The sequence below is a fragment of the Pseudoliparis swirei genome, chromosome 17, assembly GCF_029220125.1.
Source record: "Pseudoliparis swirei isolate HS2019 ecotype Mariana Trench chromosome 17, NWPU_hadal_v1, whole genome shotgun sequence".
Classification (NCBI taxonomy): domain Eukaryota; kingdom Metazoa; phylum Chordata; class Actinopteri; order Perciformes; family Liparidae; genus Pseudoliparis; species Pseudoliparis swirei.
Window position 1 is genome coordinate 7,133,645 of NC_079404.1, and position 19,568 is coordinate 7,153,212.

The 19,568-nt window shown below is 39.7% G+C and overlaps 2 long non-coding RNA genes across 2 annotated transcripts; both read left to right on the top strand.

Moving 5' to 3' along the window:
* Positions 1–1,413: 1,413 nt before the first annotated feature.
* LOC130207046 (uncharacterized) lies at positions 1,414–2,068 on the top strand. Its single transcript, XR_008834223.1, has 3 exons — positions 1,414–1,504; positions 1,652–1,743; positions 1,994–2,068. It is a non-coding gene; the product is annotated as an uncharacterized LOC130207046 (long non-coding RNA).
* Positions 2,069–5,215: 3,147 nt separating this feature from the next.
* LOC130207045 (uncharacterized) lies at positions 5,216–8,864 on the top strand. Its single transcript, XR_008834222.1, has 6 exons — positions 5,216–5,741; positions 6,118–6,225; positions 6,538–6,633; positions 6,768–6,790; positions 6,977–7,031; positions 8,761–8,864. It is a non-coding gene; the product is annotated as an uncharacterized LOC130207045 (long non-coding RNA).
* Positions 8,865–19,568: the final 10,704 nt, after the last annotated feature.

Sequence of the window (19,568 nt, forward strand, 5' to 3'; positions counted from 1 at the left end):
CCGGTTTTAAAAGAAAAAATCGTATTTAATCACACACAGTTGGTGATGGTGTATAAGCTGATGTTGCTACTGCACGTGTCCCTCTGCCAGGGCTGGTCCAGCTAACTACCATGTGTGGTTCTCATGGAGCTATCTTCTGCAGCTAGCGCTGAATTGTCAGTGGTTAGGTTACTTAAGCTCCAACCCAAGGGTGCGCGATGGAAGCTGAGCGAGCTAACCGCCAGCCCGCGAGCTAATAACGCCAGCTCGCGAGCTAATAGCGCTATGTCAGCTAATAGCGGCCAGCACAGACCTGTTTTAATTTAATTCTGCATGTATTGAGTTCTCAACACGTAACTTAGAATTTGCAATGTCATCCTCACAGTTGTACAGAAGTGACAACACTTGATCGCCATCTCTACAATTCAGGTAAGCACACATTCTTTGGAAGGAAATGTTTTCACAGCAACTTAAAGACACATTTGAGAGGGAACCGTATAACCTGTTTAACTTTATAATGACCAGATTTGTATTAATTCATTAAAATACTATCTTAATAGCGTAGTGTTTGTTAGGCTCTGTGTGTTTCCTGTTTTATTTTGAAGTCCCTGTCTCGTTTCCTGTTTCCCTGCTCTTCCCTCCTGTGCTTGTCTGTTTCTTTCCTGATTGTTTCCAGCCACGCCCTGATTGTTTCCACCTGTGTCTCGTTCCCCTGTGTATTTAATCTGTGTCCTTCTGTTTGTCTGGTGTCAGATCGTCTTTTTTCGTTCCCGTGTGGTGTTGTCCGTGTTCCTGTACTGAGAATAAACTCAGTTTTTCGTGAAACTCCTGCTGCGTTTGGGTCCTCCACACCACGCATCCGTGACAGTGTTTTTATAAAAATGACTTGACATGCTATATAAGCACTACAAATTAATACAATTGAGAACAAATAGATATTGTATATTTCCTGAAAGAAAAGATGCATTTCAAACATTGTTTGTATTTTGGTTTGTTTTAGATAAAATGAACAGAAAGAATGGGCCTGTCTCCAGCTCCACCATTAGACGGAGGGTCCGTCAAGATGTTTTGACTACATCACTGTGATTGATGGGAAACTGAATACAACTTTGACTGTTAAGTAAAGTTTCTTCTCTTCAATGTGTATAACACGCCTATTATTGCCGTTTAATCTCTTTTTTTTATATACTTCGTGTTTTCAAACACAAATTTTCATACTCCTGGTTATAAAGAACTTTAATAGTTGCAAAATATTATTTTTTTCAAAGTTCTTGGAACAGAAGGTTATATTTCTGTGACAAGTGACACTGTTTGTTTCTTTCCTCTGTAATTCAGGATGTTCCACTTCATAGAATTGTTGACTAACAAAACGGTAGCAGTAATGCCACAAAGCTATACCAGCTTTGTGGCACTACTGCTACCGCTTAATATCCGAGGGACGAAAGGGTGGACAAGGCTGTCAGAAGCGCCGAACAACCTGGACCAGACTGGCAGACACGTGACGTCAGAGTAATTGGATCATGCGGTATTATATTAATATTGTATTAATTGGCCGTTTTAAACGGATATAAAAAATCACTTTGTTATATATGTTGGGGGAAACAACATTTTAATCACATTGTTCTGTTTATAATTCTGTACTTTTTCATTGTTTATGTGACTTAATTTTTAGATAATTACTTGGTGGAAATATATGTCTTGCGACACATCAGATCTCCAGTCAGAAGAGGAGGCAATTCCTAAAAAGAGGAAGCCAATGCCGGTGTGAGTAAATATGTATACATTTTATTCTTTAGAACACTTTTACCTTAATAAAATAAAGCGTCTGTCATTCATTTTTATAGTATGACCAATTAGTTTTTTTCTATCTCTTTCTAGCCATTTCTATGGAGAGTCGGATGGAGACAGTGAAAATGAAAATTCCCCCACAAAACAGGGGTCCAACCACTAGCGGGACAGTTGTCCTCCAATCATTGCCTCCTCCTAACTATTCCATGTACTCCATCACCAGCAGGACAGCGAACACGCCAGGGGGACACGCCCACCTGGCGAGGGGCGAGGTGTGGTTCAGACACCATTGCCTGCTGTGGTGAGCAACACCTCAAACGGCTATGGGATTCAAATTGAACCTTTTAATCATTTAATTTTTTTAAATGTTAACAATTGTTAATTGGATACAAGACATGCAATACACACTCACATTGAATCCAAGTGAATATGATTATTATGATTGCATTAATGAAATTGTATAAAACTTGATATTTCCATATTTTATGTAAAATCTCTTAATCGTTACATTTTTTAACTGTTTTTCGAATGGTTTTTTTATATAGCTGTTCCAGTTCAAATCCTAGGCATGCTGGAGACAATTACAGAGGTGAGAGTTCCGTTTCCGTGTACCACAATGGAGGAAGTGGACCTTTTTGAGCAACGGCTCAAAGATCCCGTCAACATTCTAATGAGTGGTGAGTTTTTTTGTTTTAAGAATCTCACGCAAAGCTGATTAAAATCTATTGTATGTAATTAACACTAGACAATACCATGTTTGATGGAAATGTTTTTTCAAACATTCTGTAAAGTATCAAATATTAATCGTACTTTTTCGATCCATTTTCGATTTCCTCCCTGGCAACGATCGGACGACATGATGCCAAACGTGGAACATCCTCGAATGAATGGAAATTATTCAGTCAAATGACATCTAAGACTTTGCTCCTGCGTAAGTAACTCATATTTAATGAAAACAATTTGGATTCACCCAGAGGTCTTGAGTAGTGTTCAAACTTACGAATAACCATCTTTCCCAGATCTTTTTTAACGGTGCTAAATAAAATGTTTGAATTGCAACTTTATTCTCTACTTGGGTAAATGTTACTCGACTATATCTTTACATAATAGTTATATGATATATTGGCTCTAAATATAGCATAGCACACCTTAAGTGCCAGACAGCTACTAGATTTTAGACTGCATTTCTGCTCTATGTTGCACTGAGGATTCATGAGATTTTGTATCTGCTTGTGTGATTACAGATGCCGTCAGAAAGAATCATGCCACACATGCATCCACTGATGAACAGATTCTAAAGCATGCCATTAGGTGGTTCAACCTGGCAGCAAACCGGGGTAGCTCCAGGAGGCGTGCTACTGTCGACATCCCCCACACTGAACAGAATTAAAAATATATATTTATATATAATATATATATACACACACACCAGTTCTCAGTTGGAAGTTCCACCATTCACTTGAGGCCATCATACCTATTCTCTGGGAGAATTGTGGTATTTGGGTTAGGTGGTCGGTATTTATGGTTGTATTAGTTGTAGCTCTTGTGTTCTAATGTGAGCTATAGTTTTTACTCTATATGTATGTGTGTATATATTGTCTCGAACTAATTATAAATATGATTCATACATGTACAAGAAATAATTTGATGTCCTTTTAATAAACTTTTTGATATTATTTCCGATTGCATTTCTTTTTTCCCCATTGATGCATATTAAATATATGTCGGTATGTAAAGTAATTGATCCGGGCCAAATGAGCTGCTTTATGGAAGGATCCAAATGGAATGAATATGGGTGCATACGGCTGTACATCTAGCCACTGATCCGGAGCCTATGACGCATCCGAGGGAGTCAGTTTGCTATCTGTGATATTAATTGTGTTACATTGAACTGGAATAGGCCTTTACTGTTCAAAATATTGAAAATGACAATGCTATTAAAAACATTTGATTTCCACATTCCAAGTTGTGCAAGTAAAAAATAGAGGGTGAGTTTGGCCTGTATTATAGAGATTTATGCCCACATGGACACTTCCAGGCCGGTTAAATTAACTGGGTTTGCCCTAACGACGGAGGCCCGATTCTGCCATAGTTGCTTACTACTTTGGGTGTCCTTTAGCTGGCAAAAGACAGTAACCTTTGCCCATGTGATTGAGGCCCAGTGCTGCTATAGTGCATGCCGTCTTGGGCATCCACACAACGGTGAAAGAGGGGGAGTTTAGCCCTAAGAAAGTAGGCCTTGTGCTGCTGCAGTGCATGCTGTCTTGGGCATGCGTAATTCAGCCAAAGACTGTGCATTTAGCCGGGGGAATTGAGGACAGCAGTTTCTTTATCCGAGAAACAGCGTTGTTGGCTGCCTTTAATTCAACCTTTTCAGCCTGGACGCAGAGCTCAAGTAGTCTTGAATGTGCCTCCAAAATGTATGGTATTTACGGGTTAAATCAGCCTTTTCATCGTTTTGACGCAAATTGGCAGAGATCCCGGTTATACTCAGCCAATTTAGCCTGGAGATGATGCTGTAGTGCATTATCAAACTGCACAATTACTGTTGAATCTACCTTGCTTCCATAGACAACTAACATACTTTAAAGACATTCACTGTCTACAGTGAGCAGTTGAACAATTAAAATGTACATTGTCCCATATAAAGGATGGCTAATGGCCTAACTACTTTGGCCAACACCTTGGATCTGCTGGATTTGAGCTATGCAGAAGAATAAAGACAAGAAGAGGGGGAAATGGCTTCGCAATGGATTGACTTGCTACATGCGGTTAAAAGTTTGAAAACATGTTGCAACCTGTATGGGATAATGGCCATGTTGGCAAATGAGTGTTGCTGTGGGCAAAGGCTGAACTCTAAACCAACCTGCCGCATAACACTGCAACACAGTTCGGGAAATGACATTGTCATGTTTGCACAGTTGGCATTTTGGTGGTTCTAAAGGAAAGGTCAGGGATTTGTTAAAATGCAAGAGGGTCATACTATGGGCCATCTGAATGTAAATAGAATGTCACCATGATATCAATCCAGCGATAAGCAATATATGCAGTGATTATTGTTGATTGTTCCATCTCAATTGCCGTCATCAGTCCTCATTTGGGTTATTGTGCAGGGAATGGCACTAAAACTTTGTAAAAATATTTGGGTGCTTCATTTTCTTTAATTAAAGAACCACTAAACACTGGGCCTCTACTTGTGTGTTCTTGTGTTGAGGCTAACCGGGGAAATAATAGTAATAATACAAATAATAATCTACCACTTCTGAGTAGACTCAATGTAGAGGAAACGCTTCATATGGATCAATGTGTTGGAGTTCTGTTGACTGTAGACTAGTAAGTATACTACAAAGGAATTGAATGACCAACCGTCGCCCCTCTCAGCCGGCCTTAAAAACATACTAAGTGTGGAAATATATATATATATAGCCTACCATATGTCTATGTGTGTTTGTGTTAACCTATAGGTATTATTACAACTTTACCATATAGTATTTCATTTGTATTCATACACTGCAATGGAAAGAGTTAATTGAATATACCAGCCTATAAATACAACTAAATACAGACATTTCTTTAGTTTCTTTCAAAACAAGTCATCTTTTTCTATATTTGTTATGTTACCACGCTAAAACCATTGCTATTGGCTGTCTCCCCACGTTGCTTTGAACATGATTGGATAATCTGCCTGTCACTCAGAGAACTGGCCAATGAGAACTGTCCGCGCCTCGGATTTGAAATTACGTCTGTTTGAGCGGGAAGCCGCAGCGGGGCAGGCGCTACTCGGCAGGTCTGCTAGTGTCTGCTGTTGACCTACCTGCATTATTACCTGAAGTATTTTACATATGCCTGCGATTTTAACTTGTGGGATGTCAACGGAGAAAGAAAGACTGGGACACAGAGGAAGGATCATACGGGATGTGGTGACCAGCAAAGTTACGTGAATTGATATCCTGCAAAATTATTGAAGATATCAGGTAAGAAAACATTTTCACTGTTACTTTCTGAAACAACCTAATGTAATTTTCTGTTTAGCATAGTTTAAACATATTTCATTTAGACATATGGAAACAAATTAATCATTTTATATGTTTAAAAGTAATGTTATTACATTAAAATCAGTTAATTAGTGTGTTTAATACAGTTCATAATGGATTAAATAATGCTATAGGTGGATAAACGGACTGTTACAAAGAGTTTGGTTAGCTAGTTAAGTAAACTAGCTTCAGGTAACGTTAGCTTGTTGGCATGATTCTGTCTCACAACCAGAAAACATACTTGAATGTGGTTTAGGTGGGTGACATGGATATAATTGACAGTATTCTTCACTTTTTCGAACCGTACTGCACACAGCACTGGACCCTGAGCAGTGCATGGCCTGCAAGATCATGAGAAGGCTGAAGAACCAGGAGTGACAAGATACCACTGGATGGTGGGGCACATAATTCCACTCAAGGACAGGTAAGCAAACAGACAAGACATAGAGAGAGATAGGATTTGTTCTTACAAAAAACAATATAAAACAGCAAACATGTGCATTTAAACAGAAACAATACACACATACATACTGTAAAAATGTGTTGTGTTCATTTAAGAAGCCTGCTCAAAACAAATGCATGCATGAGTTACTCTAAGTCAGACTGGGAAATAAAGCCTCTAATTTTTGTAAATGTTTCTGAGTTGGAAAAAGGCACCTTGGTGATGCTGGTGATATGAGTCTTAAAATTGACTTCACCTTCCATGGTCACTTATAGGTTTGTGATTTGTTTTTAGTGATCTGAAAATGTCTGTTTACCAACGGTCCCCATCCAACCTGACAGAGCGTGTGAGGATCTGCAGAAAAGAATGGCAGAACATCCCCAAATCCAGGTGTGTAAAGCTTGTCGCGTTTTATCGAAGAGACGAGGCTTTAACCGTGCCAAAGGTGCATTAACTAAGTACCAAGTAAAGGGTCTGAATACGTATGTCAATGTGATAATCCAGTTTTCCCTTTTTTATTACAGGGTATTGAGTGTAGATTGATGAGGTAAAAATTAATTCAAATGATTCTATCATAAGGTTGCAACATAACAAAATGGGAAAAAGTGAAAAAGTCTGAATACTTTCTGCATGCACGAAATATGTGGTGGCAGTTTTTTTCTGATTCATTTTCACATTACCCTTTTCAACACTGATAATAGCTAATTACACGAAACTTTCTTATATTTTTCAGCTCAATAAGGATTGGAACAACATTGACGGGGGGAAACACCCAAAGTCCATCACTCGTAAGTATCCACTGCAGCATATATAAAAGATATTAGTCCATTTGAACCACTATTGCAAAACCTTACATTGTGATTAATATTAGATATGATTTCTCAAGTACTTTAATGATCTGAGCAAAGCACTTTTTTAAGACAGTTCTTCCACTGGCCATAAAAAAAACTGAGGAGCTTTTCCTTCGGCCTTCTTTTGAGTGGTACGGTGGCCCTGAGAGGTCAGGGCACTGCAACTTAATAAAACATGCTAATAGACAAAACACAAGCAAATTAAGAAAACAACTTCATCAAATTGACAGCACATGTGCAGCATTTAGAAAAAGCGCTGCAAATTCAGACGACACAACACGGTACAGAAAAGCGCTGCAAATTAAGAAAAAGTGTTTCAAGAGGACACTAAATCGTGATGAACACAGCTTGGACAGGCTTGCTGTTGCTATGGTTTGTGACTCATGAAGTTATTGAAATCGGGTATTGTATCATCTGTTTACGTTGTGGACCTACAATATGCTACTGCTCTACTCACTGGAAAGTGAGCTGCATGCACCTCGCAGGACCTTGCAGAGCGGAAAAGCTGAATTATATCAGTCATTCTGATTATTTCTGAGGAGATTTGACAGATTTTAAACTGTACTATCCGGTTTAACAGTGTGGACAGACAGCCTGTAGCCTGCATCATATTCATGTAGGCATTATTAGACCAAAAAAATATACAGACGTATAGTCTACAGTAAGCCAAGCATTCCCATGAGACTTCTTTCCTTGAAAAATCCCCAAACAGACCACTATTACCTTACCTGAAATAAACATACCTCGTACTACTATCACCACCATAAAGTTATTGCTTATATGGTTATTATGCAAGCTACAGTTAACGTAACTTTTTCAATTTTGAAGATGAGGTCATATGAGATTGAATTCTGCTTTTCGCTCTGCAAAGTCCTATGAGTTGCGTGCAGCGGTCACTTTACGTGCAGAGTAAAGCAGCAGCAAAAGTCAGTTCCCAACATAAACAGATGGTATACGGAGCCGACGTCACTTCAATAACTTCACGAGTCTCAAACTAGCAGCAACAAACATGTTCAAACCGTGCTCAGCACCATTGTCCTTTGGAAACACTTCTGTTTTCTGTATTTGCGCCATGTTTTCTAAATGCTGGACATGTGTTGTCAAATTGCTAAAGTTTAATCTTAACTTGCCTGTGTTTTGTCTGTTTGCATGTGTTTTCTTAAGTGGCAGTGTGTTGATCTCTCAGGGCCACCGTAGAGTTAGCATACTTTTCAAAGACATGTCGTCATCATTATCATCATCTACCCTTTTTTTATTTCTAAAGGGGCATTGAGGAAAAGACCCTCAGACATGGCACAATATAATTATCGGTGGTTGGTTTGATCTAGATGTATCAATTAGCTTCTTTTTTTTGTTTAGCTACAAGTGTGTTTACCTTGCTATGATACATCTGTGAACGTGCCATTGTTGTGAATCCACGTCTTTCTTCTTTTCGTGATTCACATGTTTCTGATGGAAGTGCTAAGACATGCACTGCGTGCAGCTTTAAATAGGTAATCATTTCATTACTATCATTCTCAAAGCTGACTGTTCAGATTGACAGAATGTCAATTGGTACAGACAATTTCAAAATAGTTAGTTTAAGTTTGTTTAAAGGAATGGTAAGAAATGAAAGCCAACTTTCTCAGGACTTTCCAGTGAATTTGTTTGTCCTTCTTCCCCCCAGATGCACCGAGGATCTGGCTGATTACTGGAAATTTGGAAGATTGTTCTTTATCTGCACTGTCACTTCTGGTAAATATTTATGAAGAAGAAATATACTTTATTAATCCCCAAGGGAAATTAGTTCTCTGCATTTAACCCATTCTTAGTTATTATGAGCAGTGGGCTGCAGTGATGCGCCCAGGAAGCAACTGGGGTTCAGTGCCTTGCTCAAGGACACTTCGACTTGCAACTAATGGGGAGAGCGGGATCGAACCGACAACCTTGGGGTTGCAGGACGCCCTCTTACCCCACTGAGCTACAGCCGCCCACAATTATGGACCTTTTATGTATGTTTTGCTTTCACTTATCAACTGATAGTGAATAATTGGTTGATTTTGAAAATGTACATTCAATAAAATGTTTTAAAATCAATATTGGTGTGTACTTTATATGTAATTCAGTTTCTAACCCCTACTTTAATTGAAACATTGAATGTTTTGTAGATGTTTCAATGTATTTAGATTTTTCACAGTAATCTCAAAAGCTTATATTTCATATTAATTGAACACTTGTAATAGTACAGGAGAAATCTGTAAAATCACAGTATTTCACTGCAAAACCTTTATAAATATCATTTTATTGAAGGTGTTTGATTGTAATAGTACAGGAAAAATCTGTAAAATCACAGTATTTCACTGCAGAACCTTTAGTAATATCACTTTATTGAAGGTGTTTGATTGTAATAATATAGGAAAAATCTGTAAAATCACAGTATTTCACTGCAGAACCTTTAGAAATATCACTTTATTGAAGGTGTTTGATTGTAATAATATAGGAAAAATCTGTAAAATCACAGTATTTCACTGCAGAACCTTTAGAAATATCACTTTATTGAAGGTGTTTGATTGTAATAATATAGGAAAAATCTGTAAAATCACAGTATTTCACTGCAGAACCTTTAGAAATATCACTTTATTGAAGGTGTTTGATTGTAATAATATAGGAAAAATCTGTAAAATCACAGTATTTCACTGCAGAACCTTTAGAAATATCACTTTATTGAAGGTGTTTGATTGTAATAATACATACAAAATCTGTAAAATTACAGTATTTCACTGCAGAACCTTGAGAAATATCACTTTATTGAAGGTGTTTGATTGTAATAATACATACAAAATCTGTAAAATTACAGTATTTCACTGCAGAACCTTTAGAAATATCACTTTATTGAAGGCGTTTGACTGTAATAATATAGGAAAAATCTGTAGAATTACAGTATTTCACTGCAGAACCTTTAGAAATATCACTTTATTGAAGGTGTTTGATTGTAATAATACATACAAAATCTGTAAAATTACAGTATTTCACTGCAGAAGCTTTAGAAATATCACTTTATTGAAGGTATTTGACTGTAATAATAAAGGAAAAATCTGTAAAATAACAGTATTTCACTGCAGAACCTATAGAAATATCACTTTAATTAAGGTGTTTGATTGTAATATTACAGGAAAAATCTGTAAAAAAACAGTATTTCACTGCAAAATCTTTAATGAAAATTACTGTAAATTTATGGTTTTCGTCCTTTATTTGAAGTAAGGTATTTTACCTGAAATTTACGGTTTTTGTTTGGCAGCCGTAGCTGCCACTCATTTGACCTTCTTTTTACGGGTTTTTTTCTTACAGTGAAGAGTTGGATAGTTGGTGTGGATCACAGCTCCATTTATAGACAACACCATTATTGATCCTTGTTGGAAAGGACCCCCCTTTCCAAGAATACTTCAAAGTTGGAATTAAGTAAATATCCTGAGTTACTTTCCACCACGGTTATTTATATATTGTAGGTGTGTGAGTCAATATTGAGGTGTTTTCAATGCTTTCATTATGCCGCTGGTGCACTGACAGTACAATCACTGCAAAGATTCATTTTGTATATTAAACTTTCTGTATATGGTACATAACCTGATAAGTTGCCATTTTAAAAGCCCCTGTAGGTGTAAACAAAGTTGAATCAAATTCATGGCACGGCACATCTGGGCTCTCAAAAATCCTTTTAGGGACGGGTGAAAGTCCCCATCGCTGGCACACGTCTTCTGTGTTACTCATCACACCCAAATGAGTGGCATTACACTCAGAGAACCATCTCATAAATGGATTTCTTATTGTGTGTGTAAGAATCGATGCGCCATGTGGCCATCTGTCTCCCTACTTCCAGCCTCCTGAGCCACTTTGCTGGAAATCAACTGTGGTCTCTCAATCACCTTTTCCATCCAACCCCCCCCCCCTCCCCCCCCTGATCGAGGTCTGTAAGCACTATCAACTGTTTTCCCCCCCTAAGTCATTACAGGCATGTCATTCTGCAGAGGACATTACAGATAAGCTAAGAGCTTTTCCTGTGCTGTACATTATCTCAAGTGGTGGACATGCAACCTGAGTGGGAAATGGATGCACATTTATTTACAGTTACTAGGGGAAGCTGAAATCAGTGGTGACCTATTGATCACTGATATCACATCCATTTATAATATTTTAAGGACCAGTGCATCTGGACCTTCCATGTGTGCGTTAGCTCAGCATCCTTTGACAGCTCTATGCATGATAACATCTCAAGGCTCATGAGGTGTGGGTGGCAAATACAGGAAATGGCTGATGCTGTGGAAAGCTGATGTTTCTCTCCAATAGAGAGATGTGCACTAAAGCCTTGCACTTATTTTTATACATCTTTTGTGCTGATGCAACGACAAAAGAGCCAGCAGCCAGTTAGCTTAGCTTAGCATGAAGACGGGAAAGTGGGAAATAGCTTGGATCTGTCCAAAGATAACAAAATTAAACTACCAGCACTTCTATACTCACTAATTAACATTTAAAATATTTGATTATTGTGTATATATCTCCAAAATACACATAACCCTTCATATTCATATATCTATATTCCTTGTTCCATTGTAACCATTTTTACAAACACATTCTGTGACAGAATATAGGCTGGCTGAGTCTAAATCACAGCACTGGCAATGAAGCTGAACTTCATCAGATGTTTTAGTTTACAATGATGAATATTAATTAATACTGATATTATGATATCATCACTCCATCAGCGACTGCTCTTCTCAGCACCTCGGCGCATCTCTCTCCCATCTGGCGTCTGCCTTGGACTGGCCTCACAAGCCAGTGAAGTCATCGGCCAAATTGGCTGACTGCATTTAGAGCCACAGACTAAGTTGGTCTCCCTGTGGAGTGGCACTCGGATATTTGGTGTGCCCACTGTTCTGCGGCTAATTGTGTGGCAGCAAAGGCCATTCTGGCAAATGAGCCTCCTCCATCACTCCATTGTGTTTTCCTGTTTTGCCAGTAACAGCGTCAGCCTGGTACAGGCCATGGCTGGGGCTCGGAACAGCATATTTGGACCGCATGGATTTTGCTTCACTTTCACGTTGACACATTTAGTGTTCAGTGTAGGATCTAGTAATTAGACACATGTTCAATTAAGTGCACTATAGTAATTACATGACATTAACAATATATTCGGAATAATTTTCAGTCTGTAAAAACACCTGGATTTGCGCCTTGTGCCTCCAAGTTAACATAGTTAACACACACACACACACCCACACACACGACACTTACACACGCGTACACTTTAGCTGACAAACGAGTGACCTGTAGGGGGCACTGTGGTATCAGACGACGTCCCACTGAAAGAGCTGAAGGAGGAAGGAAGTGGCAGGGCTGTCTACCACTGTATCTATGTTTGTGTGTTCTCACTTTGTTAGACAATGGCACTATATTCTTATCCAATCTAACCTCAACCTGGAGAAAGAGACGGATTGCACCTCTCTTTCACGACCGCTGCAAATTAAAACTGAATTCCATTATAAAAAAACAGATAACACTCCCACCATTTGATACCACCATTGTAGCCTATGACCATAACAGGAAATGTGGCACATGGTGACTGCTGGATATATAGAATTTCACAGTGGAATAATTTAACAGTTCACAAAGAGGAGAGTCCATGAATCTATATCATGCGTGAATCTGAATGATAGCCATTCTGCTATTAGAGCAGACGAGCTCACTTGAATTACGTCTGAATTACTGGAGGAATGTTGATTCCACCAAAAACAATAGGTCTGATCCTGGTCCAGGGAACAGAGCAGTTTCATAAGCACAATTAGTTAGAGGTCACCTATGTTGTCTATTTTATAGACACGCATTCTAATAATGCATGATGTTCTGCATAATTTCTTTGTCCTTGCTCTGACTATTTTATTGCATCACTTTCCTCAAAATCTTTGATTGGCCTGCCCCTCACATCTCACCTCCACTCTCTTTACTACCAGTTAAATCCACCAGTTCCTCAGGTATTTGAATATGGATACCATCTTTCACTTCGTTATTGGCCTCCTTCTCGCCTCCCATCCTTTTTACAAATGATCTCTCAGCACTAATGATTACATGTCTAAAAATACCCGTCTTGTCCAGATAGCTGGATGTGTTGTGCTGCGTGTATGGCTTTAACAGATGTTAATGGTTATGGAACATCGGAGTGCTTTAATAATTGGGGGCACGGCGACTCTGGCTTCATTTAGAAAGATTATTTTAATATTCAACATGCATCCGCACCCACCCACTGAAATTCCTAAGCCATGGATTCAGTTTCGGCGCTCCCTGCACCCCTCTTGGCTACCTTTTTAACATATCGGTGGTGTTCTCTGTTGCCATGGTAACACTTTATGACCTTTCCTGCGAGGTTGTGTTCATGTCAGTGTGTTGCTCGAAAGATTTCATACCAGCTCTCTACCCAATGGTGGTCTTTCATTCCAGCTCTCTACCCAATGGTGGTCTTTCATTCCAGCTCTCTACCCAATGGTGTTCTTTCATTCCAGCTCTCTACCCAATGGTGTTCTTTCATACCAGCTCTCTACCCAATGGTGGTCTTTCATTCCAGCTCTCTACCCAATGGTGCTCTTTCATTCCAGCTCTCTACCCAATGGTGCTCTTTCATTCCAGCTCTCTACCCAATGGTGCTCTTTCATTCCAGCTCTCTACCCAATGGTGTTCTTTCATTCCAGCTCTCTACCCAATGGTGCTCTTTCATTCCAGCTCTCTACCCAATGGTGCTCTTTCATTCCAGCTCTCTACCCAATGGTGTTCTTTCATTCCAGCTCTCTACCCAATGGTGGCCTTTGCAGTTGGACATGTTCTGCAGTTTGACGGATGACGGAAATGTTCCAACTGGACTTGTCTGAGAGTTAAATAAAACACGTAAGGCGATGGATGGAGCCATCACCACCGTCATCTAATTAATTGACAGGTTCCTCTTATTGCCCGCATGAAGTTCCAGTGACTTCATGAAGACATGTGTGGGCACGGCCATTTTTACTTTTGCCTACCTCCTCAACGGGGGGAACAAAAAATGAAGAATACTTGAATTAAGTTTATCTCCTCTTGATACCGACTGCCAAAGGTGACAACCCATACACATTAGTAGAACAGTAACAGTAGCTTTAGTTTGGATGTTGCCTTTAACTTCCATATAACAAATATTAGAAGCTCAATTTCAAATGCTTATTAATAACACTGTAGTGGTGTTCATTTTATAACCTCACATTATCTAATTACTTTTGCTGTTTGCAAGTGATGTTCATTTAAAATGTGTAGATAGCATAAACTTCTGTTTTCTACAATAATCCAAAATCAAATGGAAATATTCAATTGGCTTCTTAACACAATTAAGTCATCTCTGTAGCACTCTATAGTGACAAAGAAAATAGCCACATAACTAGTGACATAGCTGCTATAAAATGTTGACTGTAAATCACATTGTTGGGTCATTTATTCCTGAGCGGTTAGGGCCCATTCAAACAAAAGAAAGAAGATGGGCTGACATGCAAAAACATGCAACAACATGTTAAAATGTTCAAGCACATTAATTATGTACTTAACGCTTAGACATGACAAATTGATCAAATTGGTAAAAGATTGACCTTTTTGGCCAGAGTGAGAAGGCAAATGAACAAGATTGGCTGCATCAACAAAACATCTGCTGTGGACAAACTAGTCATGCCTTTGTCAGGGGAAGTTAATGAGAGTCTCAAATGTCCACCAACAGACAGCGATGATGCCACATCCCAGTTGTGGACCTTACACAGTGACGCAGAATCACTGTAAGGCCCTGTGAGGATAAACTCGGGGATTTCATTAGGCCCATGAGTTCATTATGACCAGAGCAGAAGTGCCAACCCAGCAAAATGTTTGCAACATGAGAGTCAGCTGTAAGCGGGACCCCATACCCTTTCCTCCCTCCGTGAGAGACGGGGAGGGCGGGGGGGGGGAACGGACCTGAAGAGCCCCCCCCCACACACACACACACACACACACACATTCACACTCACATTTCCTGACAAAGGGTTTGAGTCTAATTCAGGCAAGATGTTGGATGTCCAACAGCCCCCTTTTTCTCATGTGTGGTGCAGATCTAGATGAAAAGGTGACGAGTGGCAAGAGCAGAACTCTGGAGGGGTTTCATTAGATATGACAATCTAAGCTTCCTCCAAGGCAAGGGTCAAAGATGGCTCCTATTTGCACCTTATTTCATTGCCAGGAAGATAATTGACCCATGCAGAGTCCATCTGGTTCACATGGAGGTGACTTGTTTAGGAATGGGCTTTTGAAGCACGCAATGCAGCACATCCGCTAAACAAGAGGCAAAAAGAAAACAATGGGGAAAAAAATGTTTTGTCGAAAGTAACTTTGACTTCAGCATTGTAACCATATGAAGTCAGTCCTTAATTTCTCTCAGCTTAGTGAGTTCGGGTTTGCAACATGTGACACTCTCATGAGTTTCCAGTCCCCGGCTATCAGTGAGTCTGTTGTTTCCGTACAGTCTTGCTGAGCGTGAAAATGGCAGCATAACCTCCCCTTCTGTCCTCATGGTCTGCTCTGTGTCCTTCACAGGCGGTAATCAGATACAGTGGACTGATTGTGGAACAAATGACCCGGGGCAGTCCAGCTGCACAGGAGTACGGTTTCAACCCTTAAATGATGATGTCACCCCTCCCATGTGACAGGGCTCAGTTTCACTGTGAGATCAATTATTCACAGCGTTTAATTGGATCAGCTGAATCCAGATCGCTCCAGGGATCCATTTCCTGTAACAGCAGCTGCAAATATATCCTGAGCCAGCACACAAGACATACGGCTCCAGATCAATATCTGCAGACTACAGCACACCTCGCTGACTTTATAAAAAAACTACCCAAATGACATGCAGCTTTACTTCAATGGAAGCAAAAAAAATCCATATTTGAAAGTGTACATTTCCTTTTTCAGATTCATCTGGGCTTCTCCACACTGTAAAATATAAGAGGAGAGGAGGTGATGACCTCAAGAGTTGGACCTTTGGATTGAAGGCCAGTCTGTGGTGATGCTGCATTCATTAATCACACAGTTGTGTTCTGTGAGACTGTGGCGTTCTCAGCCTCTTAGTCATAAGATATTCCCCTGGCCTATGCTCAGCTCCCAACTACAATCCATTATAGGACTCCCAGTCAAAGGTGGGCTTTGTGCTAGAGGGGGGGGGGGGGGGGGGAGTCAGAGTCGACCAAGACAGTCATACTGCCCCCATTAGTGCTGAGTTTCAGGATACAGCACCTAGTGTGTAGCCTTCCATTCACTGGGCGGGGATCGAAACACGAGGCCTGTATCTCTGTGGAAAATGAGAAAGAGCAGTCCATTCATCTTCGGTCAAAGGATGATAGCAACATGTTTACCCGCCTCGCACACTATTTATTTAACATTTATTCTATTGACTCTGTGCATGACTCAATCTTATAAAGGAGTACTCTAATGGAGACAAATAAGCTACTACAATATACATACCACTGAAAGGTCCTTTTAGTCATTGAAAGCCTATACGTTGCGAAATGAAAAGATTTATAAGGCCCCAGGTACCCATGATTATATCAAAATAAGCCCTAAAGGCATGAATAGGTCTCTTTCATTCCCTCCATGGAAGCAGTTTTACTTACCCATACACCTATGGGGGCAGAACTCACAAAGAGTGTCTTTTGGTGGGTTTTTAGACATGTTCCTCGATAAAAGTAACACAGAAACGGGTCTGGCTGTGACTCCATTCACGTCATGTCCTTTGACTGGAGAACATTGCCTTCTTTGACTGTCATAGACTCGCCATCATCTCGCACCTCACTTCTCAGCCTCAGGCACCAATAGAAATAGCATCACAAACATATTGCACTCATTGCCCTTTAAAACATTAGTAGCAAATGTTAGAAGGAGCTTGTTGTACACCGTTTCTAATGTACACATCTTTACTTATATAGGAGTTCAAGCGGATCCTTCAACACATTAGCCTTGTTCCCAAAGGGAGCTAAACATGATTCAAAACCAAAGGGATTCCTGCAAAGAGATTGCTGATTAATATTTCCCAGAGTCTAATTCTATTAATCCTTTGTGCTACGAGGGAAAGAGATACCTCATTATGTACAACCAGCAGCTCTAGTGGGCAAAATGACCTTGTGACTGGTGACCTTTCCTGTGTTTCTCTTCAACCTGAGAGGACATGCAGTGGAGACTCAGCGAATTGGCTTTGTCCACCATTCAACTGCAGCTCTAATAAGCCTATTGATCTGGATATGCATTGATCTAGTGTTCAGGCTGGAGCTGGGCTAGGTTAGCAGGTTGTGTGAGTAAATGGAGAGGGGAGATTCAATTCAATTCAGTTTATTTTATATAGCCCAACATCACAGATTAGAAATTTGCCTCAAAGGGCTTTACAATCTGTACACATACGACATCCCTGTCCCAGGACCTCACATCGGATCAGGAAAAACTCCCAAGAATAGAGATGGGTTTTAATCGACCATTTCCTTTTTCTGCGAGTTAGTAGGCCTACTTTGGTTATTTTTAGGGAACAAAGGACAGAGTCTTCTCTAAGGATAAGCTTTACATTAGTCTCAGTCTAAGCTTGAAATAACCAAGCATGGGCTCAATAGGTTGTATTAATGTGATGCATCACATACAATGCCTTAATACATCAGCCCTTGCATCCGTGTCATTGTGGTTCTCTATATGCAATAAGGACATCCCAGTGATAAACTGTGTGAGCTTTCACATTACAGAAGATGCTGAGAATGGAAGGCGTGTTTACATATTCAGTATATGCATATGATGCTTATGTTAGGTCAGCAGAGGCACCGCTGTGGAGTTTACTGGCTGGCTCTGCAATAATAAAGCACCGTCTGAAACGTTGAATTCGTCGTTCGTGTTATGAAAAATGTTATTCAATTTAGCGCTTGACTTGCCACAGTATGCAGTATAATGTAAGTCATATGGGACAACACATATGCATTGGTTGGCTTGTGCCGGTATTGCAACATTGCAACGTGAACATTTTCCTGGTTTTATGCTTTGATTTGCTTGGGTTTCTAGCTACACTATTAGGGTGGCTCTAGCGATTGGCTTGGTTTATTATTTGGTTTATATCGGAATCTCTGCGAAAGCTGTGACATTCCTTTCACCCTATGCTATACTTTGTGTTTAGTGTTTAGCAAATGTTAGCATGATGCTCAACTAAGACAGTGAATATTTTACCTGCTAAACATCTGTGTGTTGCACAAGCTATACGGTTCTCTCTAAAATAAGGCTAAACGATACGTTGAAACTAGTTTGCGTCAACGTTTGGTTGCACCCTAGATACGTATAGTTTATCTTCGCTAATCTGGAAAAAATATTGTCTCCGAAAATGAAATGTTCACTTCCTGTGCTCAATAATTATGTGGGTAAGTTTCTCATGCCCAATATATACAAATAGCTAGCATTAATCACCAAACCACAACAAATAAACTAAACTAGGACAAAGCTTCGTGAATAGGTGATAACTATACAACCTAAACAAGTAACAAACTACAACATAATGGTAATGCACCCTAGAAAGATGAAAATGGAACGTTAGCACAAGCACACAATGGTAGCCGACACTGGCCAACTTTTATAAAGTAGTAGTCATAAAACCAAATATATTAGGCTGTCAATCCCATGACGTTAGTTTCTAGTCAAGTTCAAGTTCAATACCAGCTTTGCTGCAAAATAGTGCTATGGTGACGTTAGTTTGTGTACTGTGTCAGGGATTTAAACCGCAGGTTGGTAATCCTCTGTTTCTCTGCACATCGGCTGTACATTCTGATACTTAGTGCTCAGTAAATGAAATAGAGGCATAGAGGCACATGGTCCCTTGATGCTGTGTTTAGAGAGTTGGAGAATGACTCATGTTAAACGTGACAAAATGTGCTTCCTATTTTTGACCACTGACATAAACCTTCTCTGCTGTGCCCTGAGCCCTGACAAGTATATTTCAAAAAGCCTCCTGCCAGAAAAGGCTCTGGGACTGGGCTGCTGTCAGTGACGCACACACACATTGTGGGAGAATCCTCAAAAATAGAATGACTCAGAGACTGATTGGTCGGGGAAATGATTTCAACGGAGCCACACCTTGTTTACTTTTTTTATTTTAAATTTTAAATTTATTTAACCAGGAAATGCCTCATTGAGATTAAAAATCTCCTTTACAAGAGTGTCCTGGCCAAGACAGCAGCAGCAGCACGTCACACAAAGTTCCATACAATACAACATAAAACAGTGACAGACAATATATAAAACGAAAAACAAAATCACAGCATGAATAAAACCAAAACTAAGACTCAAGTCAACACAACCCAGCTCACACAGGAGCACATACCTCCGTCATATAAAACATCTACAGCTAGATGAATTTCCCTCCAATATTTTCAATCTATTTTTAAAAACACCCAA